Below are 13,537 nucleotides of genomic sequence, written 5' to 3' on the forward strand. Positions count from 1 at the left end.
TTGCTCAGGCTGATTTCGAACTCCTGAGCTCAAACAATCCGCCCACCTCGGCCTCCCAGAGTGCTAGGATTACGGGCGTGAGCCACCGCGCCCAGCCTGAAGTCTTTTCTATATTTGTTACACGTACAGAATTTTTTCCTTCAATGTGACTTTTCAAATTGAATCAAATGTAAATTCTAATTGATGGTATTTCCACATCTATTATGTATCATAAAACAAATTCATGTTTCATCCACTTTTGAGAAACACGTTTTTTGTACTTACCTTTTAGCGAACGTATGTGAGAATTTATTTTGGGTATTTTACTTACGAGTGGAATTCGTAGGCCATATGGTATCTTATTGCAAAAGTTTTCTAAAATGTTTGTTGTACCAATTTATATTCTGAGCAATGTATGATATCTAGGTCATGCCACATCTTTATCAATATTTAGATTTTTCAGCCTTTTACATTTTAGCCACTGTGATTTTAATTTGCATTTCCTTGATAAAGTTGAGCACTCTTAATATGGTAATTGACCTTTTGGATAACTTGATTTGTTCCTTTATTGGCCTATTTTTAATTGGGCTATCTGCATTTTTTTATTGGGGGGGGCTCTTTATGTACTGGATACAAGTTCTCTGCTGATTATATATACTAAACAAAACTTTTATTTTGTGGCTCAATGTTGATTAAACAAAATTTTCTAATTTTATTTTAGTAAATTGTTTGACATACCTGCTGAGGTTAGAGTTTTTGTGATTTTAGTTTACAAATCTTTGCCTACTTCTGAAATATTGAATATATTCTCTCACAATCTACCAACAATTGATTTTGTTTAGGGTGTATAGAAGAGATGACGATTCATTTCTTTCCACATATATATCCAGTTAACTCAGGACCATTTTTTGTAAAAGAAAAAACCCCACGTCTATACTGCTCTTCAGTGCCACCTTTATGTTAAATCAAATATTGTTTTATGTGTGTTCTGTCCTTTCTGCTCTATTCTATTCATACATTTGTGCCAAAACCACAATGTCCTAATTTTTCGAGCATTGTAATAAATCCTGTATTGGTAAGAACTCCAATTGTGTTCTGTAAGATTGTCTTTGAATTTGAATATACATTTTAGAATCACCTCAATTTTTGACAAAACAACTTACCAGAATTTTGATGGGGATTGTATTGGATCTATAGATCAATTTTGGTAGAATTCACATCTACATAATATTGAGCCTTCTAATAATTAGCACGTTAAATCTTGATTTTGTTGGTTCTTTTTAATTTCTCTCAATAATGTTATACAGTTTTTTGTATAGAAGTTTTACACATCTTTTGTTGGAGTTATTTCTGTGTATCTGCTGTTTTCTGAAGCAATTGTAAATTAAATATATTTGTAAATTCTTCTTTTCCAAATGGTTGCTCTCTATATATAGAAATGATTGACTTAATTATCTATTAAGATAATCATATATTTTTATTTATTCATTAACATGATAAAGTGGTTGATTTTTATATCAAGCCAACGTTACATCATGAGAATAAACTACATATTTTTTGTAATGTATTATCATTTTATACAGTACTGAATTTTGTTTGCTAACATTTTGTTTAGGATTTTTATGTCTATAGTCATGAGAGAGATGGATTATTCATTGTTGCAATATTTATGTAAAGTTTAACACTAATGCAACATTGACTTATTAAAATTAGTTGGAAACTGTTTTTTTTTTTTTTCTTCTTCTTCTTCCTAGGAGATTTGGGGTAGCTATGTTACATATTATTTTAATGTTTGAAAATTTTACCAGTGACACTATCTGGGCCTTGAGATTTTTGTTGGGATGGTTTTTAATTAGGATTCTATTGCTTTGTTGGATTTAATAGATACTCTATTTTTACTCATGTCAGTTATGATAAATCTTGTATTTTATAGACAATTGTAAATTTCATATAGATTTTCAGAATCATTTGCTAAAAGATGTTTATAATATTCTCTTATTATCTATTTAATGATGACAGGATTTGCAATGATGCCACTTTCTCATTTATTTTATTGATTATTTTTGTCTTGCCAGGGGCTTATAAAATGTATTAATCTTACGTGCTATAGTTTGGTTGTTTGTCCCCTCCAAACCTCATATTGAAATTTGATCCCAATGTTAGTGATGGGGGCCTAATGGGAAGTGTTTGCGTCATGAGGGTAGCTCCCTCATGAATAGATTGTTTAATGCCCTCCCAGAGGGTCGGTGTGGGAGTGAGTGCATTCTTGCTCTATTAGTTCCTATAAGAGCTGGCTGAGAAAAGAGCTTGGCACCCCCCTTCTCTTTCTTGCTTCCTCTCTCGCTATGTGATCTGCATATGCCAGCTCCGCTTCACTTTCCTCCATGAGTGGAAGTAGTGTGAAGCCCTCACCAGAAGCAGAAGCTGATGCCATGCTTCTTGTACAGGTTGCAGAACTGTGGGCCAAATAAACCTCTTTTTTGTATAAATTACCCAGCCTCAGATATTCCTTTATAGTAACACAAAATAGACTAAGACATTAGGTTAATTGAACACTTGTTAAAGAATATATTCTGTATAATTTTAACGCTTTAACATTTATTGCTACTTACTTCATGGTACAGCATATCATCAACTTATATATATATATATTTATGTATACTCAAAAAGAATATATAATCTTCAATGTGTGGAAGCTATATATATTTTTTAATATATATATAAACAGTGTATAATATATAGTCAAATTGCTATTTAAATGTTATTTTAATATTCAATATCCTTATTGATTTTGTACCCACTTGATTTATCAGTTACATGAAGAGGTTTTAAAATCTCTAATCCTAATTATGATTTGTCTATTTCTCCTTTTAGCTCTATTTTTCACATATTCTTAAGCTATGATTGGATGCATGAATATTTAGATTGTTAAATCATAGAAAATCAATCTTCTCATCATTATGAATTTTCCAATTATTGATAATCATTATATTGAATTCTATAGAACTGTAGCAATTTTCTTTTGGTCAGTGTGCATAGCATATTATTTTCTATCCTTTTATTTTCAATATTTTATAGTTAATTGGTAACTGCTTTGTGAGTCCAATTTAGGGAATATTAGGTACCCAGGGACTACACTCACCTCCTTGTTTTCCAATGAGTTTGCTACTTTTAAATAATTGTCTCATTAAAAATAATTTTAAACAATTACAAATATATACTAAAATTTTTAATTAGAAATCATGGCCCTGATAGAAGGCAATAACCATACAACTAAAGATAATCATGAAAAGAATATGTGAGACACATAGAAAAGAATATGCTGAAAAATCCAAATGATATAAGAAAAGAGGCAATTATATTGCGATATTTGGCTAAGGATCTTAAGCAATTTCTTAGATGGGAAATTTAGCAGGTATCCATATGCTTAATCAAATGTTCCAGAATTAATGAATATAATTTCTTCTCAGCAGCACATGAGACCTTCTCCAAGACTGATCACATCTTAGACCACGAAATGATCTCAACAAATTCAAAAAAACTAAAATCATACCATGTGTCTCCTCAGACCCCAGCAGAATAAGACTAGAAATCAATCACAAGAGAAACACTCAAGCCTACATAAAGTCATGGAAATTAAACGACCTGCTGCTGAATGATTATTGGGTCAAGGATGAAGTTAAGATGGAAATAAAAAAGATGGAATATCAAAAGATTCTTTGAACTGAACAACAAAGGGGACACAGCTATCAAAATCCATGGGAAATGCCAAAAGCATTCCTCAGGAGAAAATTCATAGACTTAAACGCTTACATCAAAAAGACAGAAAGATCACAAATTAACAACTTAATGTCACTCCTCAAGGAACTAGATAAGGAAGAACAAACCAAATCCTATGCCAGCACAAGAAAGTAAATAATGAAGGTCATAGCAGAACTAAATTAAATGGAAAACAAACGAACAAAAAATACAGAAGACTGACTAAACAAAAAGTTGGTTCTTTGAAAAGATAAATAAAATTGACAGACCTCTTGCTATATTAACCATCAAAATACCATCATATTTCACAGACCTAGAAAAAATAATTCTACACTTCTTCTGGAAGCAAAAAAGAGCTTAAGTAGCCAAAGTAATCTTAAGCAAAAAGAACAAATCTGGAGGCATCACATTACCAGACTTCAAACTATATCACAAGGCTATTGTAATCAAAACAGCATGGTATTGATACAAAAATAGAGGCATAGACCAATGGAACAAAATAGAGATCCAGATATAAGACCATCTACCTACAGCCAACTGATATTTGACAAAGCAGACAACTTACACGGGGGAAAAACAGCCCTATTCAATAAATGGTGCTGGGAAAATTGTATAACCACATGCAGAAGAATGAAACAGGACTCACACTTCTCACCACTCACAAAAATTAATCTAAGATGGATGAAAGACTTAAATGTAAGACATGAAACCATAAGAATTCTAGAGGAAAATGTAGGAAAAACTCTTCTAGATATCAGCCTAGGCAAAGAACTCATGAATAAGACCCCAACGGCAATTGCAGCAACAAAAAAATAAATAAGTGGGATTTGATTAAAATACAAAGCGTCTGCACAGCTAATGAAACAATCAACAAAGCAAATAGACAACATACAGAATGGGAGAAAATATTCACAAGTCATAATAACCAGAATCTACAAAGAACTCAAGCAAATTAGCAAGAAAAAAACAAACAACCCCATTAAATAGTGGGCAAAAGACATGAACTGAAGCTTTTCAAAAGAAGATAGACAAACGGCCAATAAACATTTGAAAAAATACCCTACATCACTAATCATCAGGGAAATGCAAACTAAAACCACAATGAGATATCACCTTACCCATGTTAGAATGGTTTATATTAATATCTCCAAAAACAAAAAATGCTAGAGTGGATGCAGAGAGAAAGGAACACTTCTACACTATTGGTCAGACTGCAAGTTAGTACAACCTCCATGCAAAACAGTACAGAGATTTGGTAAAGAGATAAAAGTAGGCCTACCATTTGATCCAGTAATCCCACTACTTGGTATTACCAAAAGGAAAGAAGTCTTTTTATCAAAAAGGCACCTGCACTCAAATGTTTGTTGCAGCACAATTCACAATTGCAAAGATGTGGAATCAACCCAAGTGCCCAACAATTCATGAGTGAATTAATAAAATGTGGTATATGTATACCATGGAATACTACTCAGCCATAAATAGGATGAATATTAATGCCTTTTGCAACAATATGGATGAAACTGGAGACCATTCTTCTAAGTGAAGTATCTCAACAATGAAAAACAAATACCACATGTACTCATTATTAAATTGGAACTAACTGATGAACACACATGTGCACAGAGGGAAGTAAAACTCAGTGGAAAGCAATCTGGGGGAGGGGAGAGGACAGAAGGGGCAAAAACCTTCCTAATGGATACAATGAACACTATTTGGGTAATGAGCACACCTACAGCTGTAACTCAAGCATTACAAGAGTGATCCATGTAAACAAAAACATTTGTACCATCTTAATATTTTTATTTTTTTTTTGAGACAGAGTCTTGCTCTGTTGCCCGGGCTAGAGTGCTGTGGCATCAGCCTAGCTCACAGCAACCTCAAACTCCTGGGCTCAAGCAATCTTCTGCCTCAGCCTCCCGAGTAGCTGAGACTACAGGCATGCGCCATCATGGCGGGCTAATTTTTATATATTTTTAGTTGTCCAGCCAATTTCTTTCTATTTTTACTAGAGACGGGGTCTCACTCTTGTTCAGGCTGGTCTTGAACTCCTGACCTTGAGCAATCCTCCCGCCTCAGCCTCCCAGAGTGCTAGGATTACAAGTGTGAGCCACTGCACCTGGCCACCCCCTTAATATTTTTAAAGAAAATAAATATAAAGGAAATGTCAGTTGGAGATTGTTTCATTTATTCATTAGTTTGCTTATTTTAAAATATTAATACATAAGGATGTATTGAGGCATTTAGGATAGAGGAAAATATTATTTAGTTATTATTATATAATTAATTATTATTAATTGTTAACTACCTACAGGGATTGCTTTTAATCTTAAAAACAGTGGTTTATAGATCTGCTCATGTCAAATAACTACTGTGAACATCGAAATATTAATAATAATACTTCTCATTGTGTGTCTAGAACGTGTCAAACACTTTACATATACTATTTAGTTGAGTTCTCACAATAAAATTATGTAGATACTTAGATTTTTATCTTACAGTGAGGAAACTAAGCCAATAGATAGCAGGGTCAGAATTCAAACCCAGGTTTCTTTCTCTTAACCTAAAACTGATAAATGTTTCACTTTGTCACATATTCATGCAATGAAGATTAGATTCTAAACTTAAGCATTTAAATTTTCATGTTTAAAGGAATCTTAAAACATGAGCTACTTAAAACATTTCTCCACTTTTGATATTGTAAATCTAGTATTTACTTTTCAGTCCACTGAATTAGTCACTGCCTGAACATACTTATTTTTCACTTCCTGAACATTGCACACCCAACCCCTACCATAATACTTAAATAAGCAGGGTTATGTTTTAAATTTTCAGTCAATGTGATCATTGTGATGTAGTTAACCAGAAACATGAGATCTAGTCATTGATGACTCAATACTCTGATGACAGCGTCAACTTTGCCACAAAACTGCTGTTGGGGCAATAGAACCCAGGATATGATGCATATACACATGAAATGCTGTCAACCAGACTTTTAAGAAAAAGGATTCATAAAAAGTAGTCACAGAAGGAACACCCAGGAGTTTCTTTATAAGTTTCTGATGTCATCAAGCTATCCACTGAAATTACACTCTACAGCTAGAATAGTAAATCTCACTAACAGATTTCTTACTCACCTGGGTTTATGAAAAAAAAAAGAATATCTACGGTCGGAAAAGTGTTTCATTTTATTTTACACAAATTAAATAAATGTGTTCCCTTTTAAAAGAGTGTATTATTTAGGGTAAAATACTAAATTGAATAAAATAATATTCTAAAGCACTCAATGCCTTGAGATACTTTAAGTGGTACCATAAAATAGGTAATTTAATCAACCAGAATCAGTTTGAATAAACCAGCCTAAACAGAAACAGAAAAATTCATATGTACTATACAATACATGGGGCTATTTTAATCATTAATTAATATATTAGGCATTATATATTTTATTTTTCTCTAAACTATCTTAGGTATTCTTTTATTCACATACAATTTTAGTAATGTTATTTATAGAAGCAAAATTAATGATATTTTATTTAATTAAACATTAATATATTCTTATATTATGAAATAATATTTGTCAAACTGTAATTCCACCTTCCTCTTCTAAAACCATATCCAATATGTATCTACTTAGTTACTTTAATAACTTTAAACCCCAATTATTCCATGGCATTCCATAGTGTTAGCTGCATACATACAACTCTGGGTTTTTGAAGTGTTAATAGATCAATTTATCATTGTTATTTTATAAACTTAGCTTTGTGTTTACTGAACCTATTTTCTAAATTTTATTAAATATCAAGGTAGGTCCATAAATCATCTGCACCTAATTGCCAAACAAACCCAGATCTTGATTACTGACAAAGACTATTAGTCAGCTATGTGTCTTCATCAATTTTGGATATCCATGATAATTATATATAAGGAAAATAGAAATTAGAAATTAGCAAATAATCTACTTTATTGGAATTGGGAAGCCTTCAGAGGCAAGAAGAGAATGAGGATCCACCTCTGAGCCTAGCAGGAGCTGTCTGGAAAGTCCAGGCAGCCTAGTCTGCAAAAATAAACATAAGAGAAAAGCAAAAATAAAACAAATCAAAAGAGAAGCAAGCGATAAAACAAAACAACCACCACAACAATAAACACCTATATAAAGACTCTATGTTCAAAGTAACCAACACTTGCTATCAAATTAGCATCTGCAATAATAGAAATAGAATTTCTTGATGAAAGAATGTCTTATGAGATATAAGATTGAACAGTCTTTGCGACAGGATGCACCTTCTCAGACCTATATTTCTGGCAAATCACTGAGAGAAAGCCCTTATACTGGGACCAGAGGCATCAGCCTCGTACAGGAGACAAGCATGTTTTTTCATACCTGGGAAAATAAAACAAAAGACAGAATTAAAGACAGAAACAGACATGCACGTCTTGCTCTCCAGACTTAGTATAATCCTTTAAGACAATTCTCCAGTTGGGCTTCCCATAACAGGGGCTGCGCACACCCTCACAGGCCAACTAGCACAGAATTGCTTCTGACGCCTTAGGGCCCTGCCTTCTTTCAGCTGGCATATTTCTTGCCTTGGCCGACAATGACAACTATAGATTTGGATTGCTGCCCACAGGAAACCAATAGCCCTGGTATAACAAGACTGGGAAGAAAGATAATTTCTCTTGAGCTGCTGACAGATGGAGAAGAAAAAGATTAGTTAAAATATAACGATTTGAAATGACTTTAAGCTTGAAGCTATCTGCTTCTCTATTCTCTATTCGTAATTTAATACAAGACTTCCATCAACAAATATTTGTTAAGTTTATAACTTGTGGTAAGGCATAGATTTTAGGTGCTGAGAGTTCAGCAGTAAACAAAAGAGAAGTAAATCCCTGTATTCATGACACTTATATTCTGTTGGACTTGCTTTAGACCTGAAGCTATCTTCATTATAATGTTGGGAAACAAGATTAAAGTTTTTTAATCTTTTCAGAATCTATAAATCAGCTCTTTAGCTTCCAGATGAATTAAATATAGCAGAATATATGTCCTCTAAACAGCATCCAACACAGTTTTTTTTAAAGTATTCAGCTTCCACTTAAGTCCACATTCCTAAAGTAAAAGGTGTATTTGAACAACTTTAGATCTGATTATTCAGAAGTATCTAACGGAATTCCCTGAAATTTTCTTGAACTTTATTTAACCCTTATCTTGAAGTTTTCTTATGGTCCTCATATTTATTTTATATTTTATTTTCCATATGGCTTCTGGTGTTGTGGCATTTTACTTTCATTTACTGTCTTTCACCTAAAACCTCTCTTCTCCTTTTCCCAACAACACCAACCATTAGAATCCTTAGTGTGTGTATGTGTTATGTTTAGATTTTCCTTCCTCTGATTACTATAATATAGTGCAGGTATCATGTTCAGAGTTTATATTTCAAAATTACACCTACCTCTCCAGAGTGCTGGTAGGTGCCTGCCTCACCTCAACATGTACTTAGAATTATTTATGTGATATTCATTTTAACTGACTTCCTATTTCACCACTGAAGGTAGAACTTGAGAAGTTTTAGGAATTCCATCTAAACTTTTGGTTCCATTTGATATATGTAAAAAGTGCAGGAATCTCTTACCTATATGTTAATACAAAGTTGAATGTAGCTATTATTTATGTTGGTTATTTTTCCATATTTAATAAACTCTTAAATTCTAACATATATCTTAAGATCTAGTTTCATCAGTTCTTTAGGTATATATTAAGAACAAGAAAAGCTGATGTGGTAGAGAGAGATAAACAGTAGAATATTATGTGAAAGAGATTTGAACACACATTTCAAAAGAGTTAACTGTCTTTTAATTGCAGCAAGGATTCCCAGTCTCCATGACCTCATGGACAGTTTTTCTCTGTCCTTCTTATCAAGGCCTCAAGATCTTGCACAATTTCTCAGGCCTAAGGCATATGGAAAACAGAAGTCCTAGGCCAACCGAGCTATTTGGTGCTGAAAGATTGGAAGGGCTCTGATTCACAGGAAATATTTATTTTACAACAAATCCAGTTTCTATTGAGTCCAGCAAAAAGCAACACATAACAATAAAATATATTTTGGTTGGAAAGCTGGGGACAAATCTAGGATTGTTTGCTTGGATTTTAAAGTTATCTTTTCTACTTTCTGAAGGGTCACCTCCCTAGTGTCTCCCGGGGTGCAGTGTGAATGCTTGGACCCTAGCAACATTATTAGTGTTCTCTATAGTTCCCAACCCTGAGTCCTTCCTCAGACTTTTTAGTTCCTAAAAGACCCCATAGGCTCTGTGACCTCACAACTAGACATTAAAATTTTATAAATAAATGGATTGGATTTCCATGGTTCTTTTCTTATTATTTTTTTAAACCACAGCAAAATAATTATATTTTATCATGGTTTCTTTAAATAAATTTTATGTTCATATTTTGATAACCTTCAATTTTATAGGACTCTATTTATGGGAATATTTATAGGAATGTATAGAAATAGGTAATATGGAATTAGGAGGAACAACTCTGGAGCACCAGATGCTAAATAAGATGAATGATAAGTAAGGTGACCATATCCTTGGTTTGCAAGTTTTCCTGGTGCAATTATTAATATTAGAATAACCTTAGTTCATTTTTGTATTGCTAAAAAGGAATACTCGAGGCTGGGTAATTTATAAATAAAAGCAGTTTGTTTGGCTTACAGTTCTGCAGGCCATACAAGAAGCATGATGCCAGCATCTGCTGCCAGTGAGGGCCTCTGGCTGTTTCCACTCACGACAGAAGGTAAGGGGATCCAGCTTGTGCAGTGGTCACGTGGTGAGAGGTGGGGGAGGTACCAGGCTCTTCTTAGCAACCAGCTCTTGTGGGAACTAACAGAGCAAGAGCCCACTCCTTCCTGCAAGGATAGTACAAAGCCATTTGAAGGATCTTTGTTCATGACCCAAATACCTCCTGCTAGGCCCTACCTATTTAGGGCATAAAATTTTAGTATGAGATTTGGAGGGATCAAACAAACCAGCACTTTCACATGAAAAAATGTTCTCATATGAACAATAAGGTATATGGTTAACCATATGCATTTATGCATTCATTTTTCTCAACACTCTATTAGCTACGCAGAGGCGCTTTTTTTGCTGTTGCTCCTTTTGTGAAACTTTATTAATTTGAACTGTAGGTACCACACAAGATCTTTGAGTACTGATGGATAATGAGCTTCATTTACAAGCAGTCTAGTAAACAGAGCATAGTAACTTCCTCTCTACCACCATCCCTAACATTTCCCTAGAAAATTCCTCTTTGAAAAACAACTTTATTGAGATAATATTGATATATAAAAATTGTTGATACTTGTGCAACTTGATGCTTTGATATACATATACATTGTGAAATGATAAAGTTAATTAATATATCCATTACCTCTACATAGTTACCATCGTGTGTGCGTGTGTATGTGTATGTGTTGAGAAATTTTAATTTAAGATCTATCTTCTTAGCAAATTACAAATATATAATACAGTCTTGTTTACTAGCATCACCATGCAGAGGTACTTTTAAGTGTTGCTTCAATAGATCTCCATTTCAGGTAAACAGTGAAGAGTTTTTGGTTGCTTCGTTAGAATCTATTACTTCCTTTTCCTGATTCTTCGGCTTTGAGTTTCCTTTGGACTGTAGGATTCAACCTTTCCCCATGCTTAGTCAACTGGTCCCAGCTCCAAGAGTACCCCGATTGCTGCAAACCAATAAGATATGGTCTTAGGATGGACAAGTAACCAACCAGAGCCAATGAGATGTGATAAGCCCTCTGTGGGATTTCTGGGAAAGAGAAGTCTTCTTCGAATTGGTCACTGTGATAATGTAAGCCCAGAGCATCTGAAAGTCTGACAATGGAGTCACTACAGAGGAAGAAGCTCAAAGAGATGCCTCGAACAATAGCGTTTGAGCCCTGTATCAAGCCACCTTTTAAATAATTTGAATTAATAGATTAATTTTTGTTTAATCCAGTAGTTCCCAACTGCAGGTGATTTTGTCCCCTAATGGATATTTGAAAATGGTTGGGGACATTTTTCATTGTCACAACTGAGGGGGTAGGGCAGGAGGGTGTTACTGGTATCCAGCAGGTAGAGATCAAGGATGCTGCTAACTTCCTACAATGCACATGACAGCCCCACACGACAAAGAACTACCTGACACAAAATATCAATAGTGCTGAGGCTAAGAAATTCCAGTTTAAACCACTGTGGGCTAGATTATCTGTCATTTGCAAAATTAAAGATACTAAATGATACAAGGCTCTCTATGGAAAAGAAGTCTCACCTGTAAATCATTGATTCCATTAACTTATTAGATTTTTAAAAAATAAGTCAGATCACGTAAGTTCTGTGTTATAAAATCCCCAGTGGCTTTCCATCCCCTCAGTATAAAATCTAAAATCCTTATCATTGCCTATATCAAGAGTTGGCAAATTTTTTTTGTAAAAGATCTGTGCTTTTCTACCCAGATTTCATTACTCTAGCACATGCATTCTTGTGGACCTCCATTTACTCCGCCCTCTTCGCTGTTCCATGCACACAAAAAGCACATTCCCATCTCAGTGCCTTTGCACAGGCTGTGCTCTTTACCTAGAATGCACTTTCTTCTAACCTTTGAATAGCTGGTTTCCTTTACCTTTTAAAACTAATTATTCTCTTATGCAATCAAAAGCATCCTTTCCTACACCATTCCTCTCTGTCCTCGTGCAGTGCTTTATTTCTTGTCTAGCACTTATCACTATGCACTGTGTTTCAGCGGTTTGTTTTCGGTCTCCTCTCACTAGAAAGTAAGCTTCATGAGAGAAGACACTTTCTGTTTCCTTCACTGATGTATCCAGAATAGTGCCTGGCACAAAACCTGTAATCCGTGAACATTTTTTTCATGAATGGGTTATTGTTCTTTACATTATTTAAAATTTCTATTTCTTTTGGCCCTGATTTCAAATATTATTTAGAGGTTCATGATTGGGAGCTGGTCCCGATCTGTCAATTCCGATCATTTGGAAATTTCTTCAACCTCTAATATTTTTTACATTGTTCTGCGACATGACTGTTGCACAAAAATCCTCTCTGCTAGTGGTAAAAATCTTCAATCTGGCTGATCTATATTCAGTATCATTTTAACCATTAATAAACTTCCGTAACTCTGAAGCTAAGGTAATCCTTATTTAATCTTTCTAATCCTCATGTCTTATGAGGGAACAGCGGTGCCCTGACCAGCTCCCCTTACTGTGTTTGCTGGGTTAGCTTTTAGGAGCTCATAGTTGCTCTACATTTCCAGAAAATTGCCCTCAGCTGATGGGAAGCACGTTGTAAGAAACTTATTCCTGAGGAAGTTGCCCACAGCCAATAACTAATGACTAATAGGGAATAAACACGAAAGGTTAGGCCTCTTATCACAGGGAGATCATTCTAAGGTACAATCTGTGCTTAACTCTCTCCCTTCAGAGTTTTCTCTACGAGCACCCCTTAGTAAATCATGTACACCTGCATCTTCATCTCTGATTCTGCTTCTAGAAAAATGAATCAACTTTACTAAACCCAACAATTCTTACACAGTGCCCACAGTAAATAGGTGCACCAAGATGGATCAACCTAACAAACTCAAGACCGTAGCATTATGACATGATTGGATGTAAAGACCTTGCTTTTATAGCACAAAGTAAGATGCCTTCCATTACTGATAATCCTCTTTTAGAATGTAGCAGCAGCAAAGGTTGATTAAATTATGATATGCAATTCTTACATCTAGCAATATGCA

The sequence above is a fragment of the Propithecus coquereli genome, unplaced genomic scaffold, assembly GCF_000956105.1.
Source record: "Propithecus coquereli isolate 6110/MARCELLA unplaced genomic scaffold, Pcoq_1.0 Scaffold45, whole genome shotgun sequence".
In the NCBI taxonomy this organism is placed as follows: domain Eukaryota; kingdom Metazoa; phylum Chordata; class Mammalia; order Primates; family Indriidae; genus Propithecus; species Propithecus coquereli.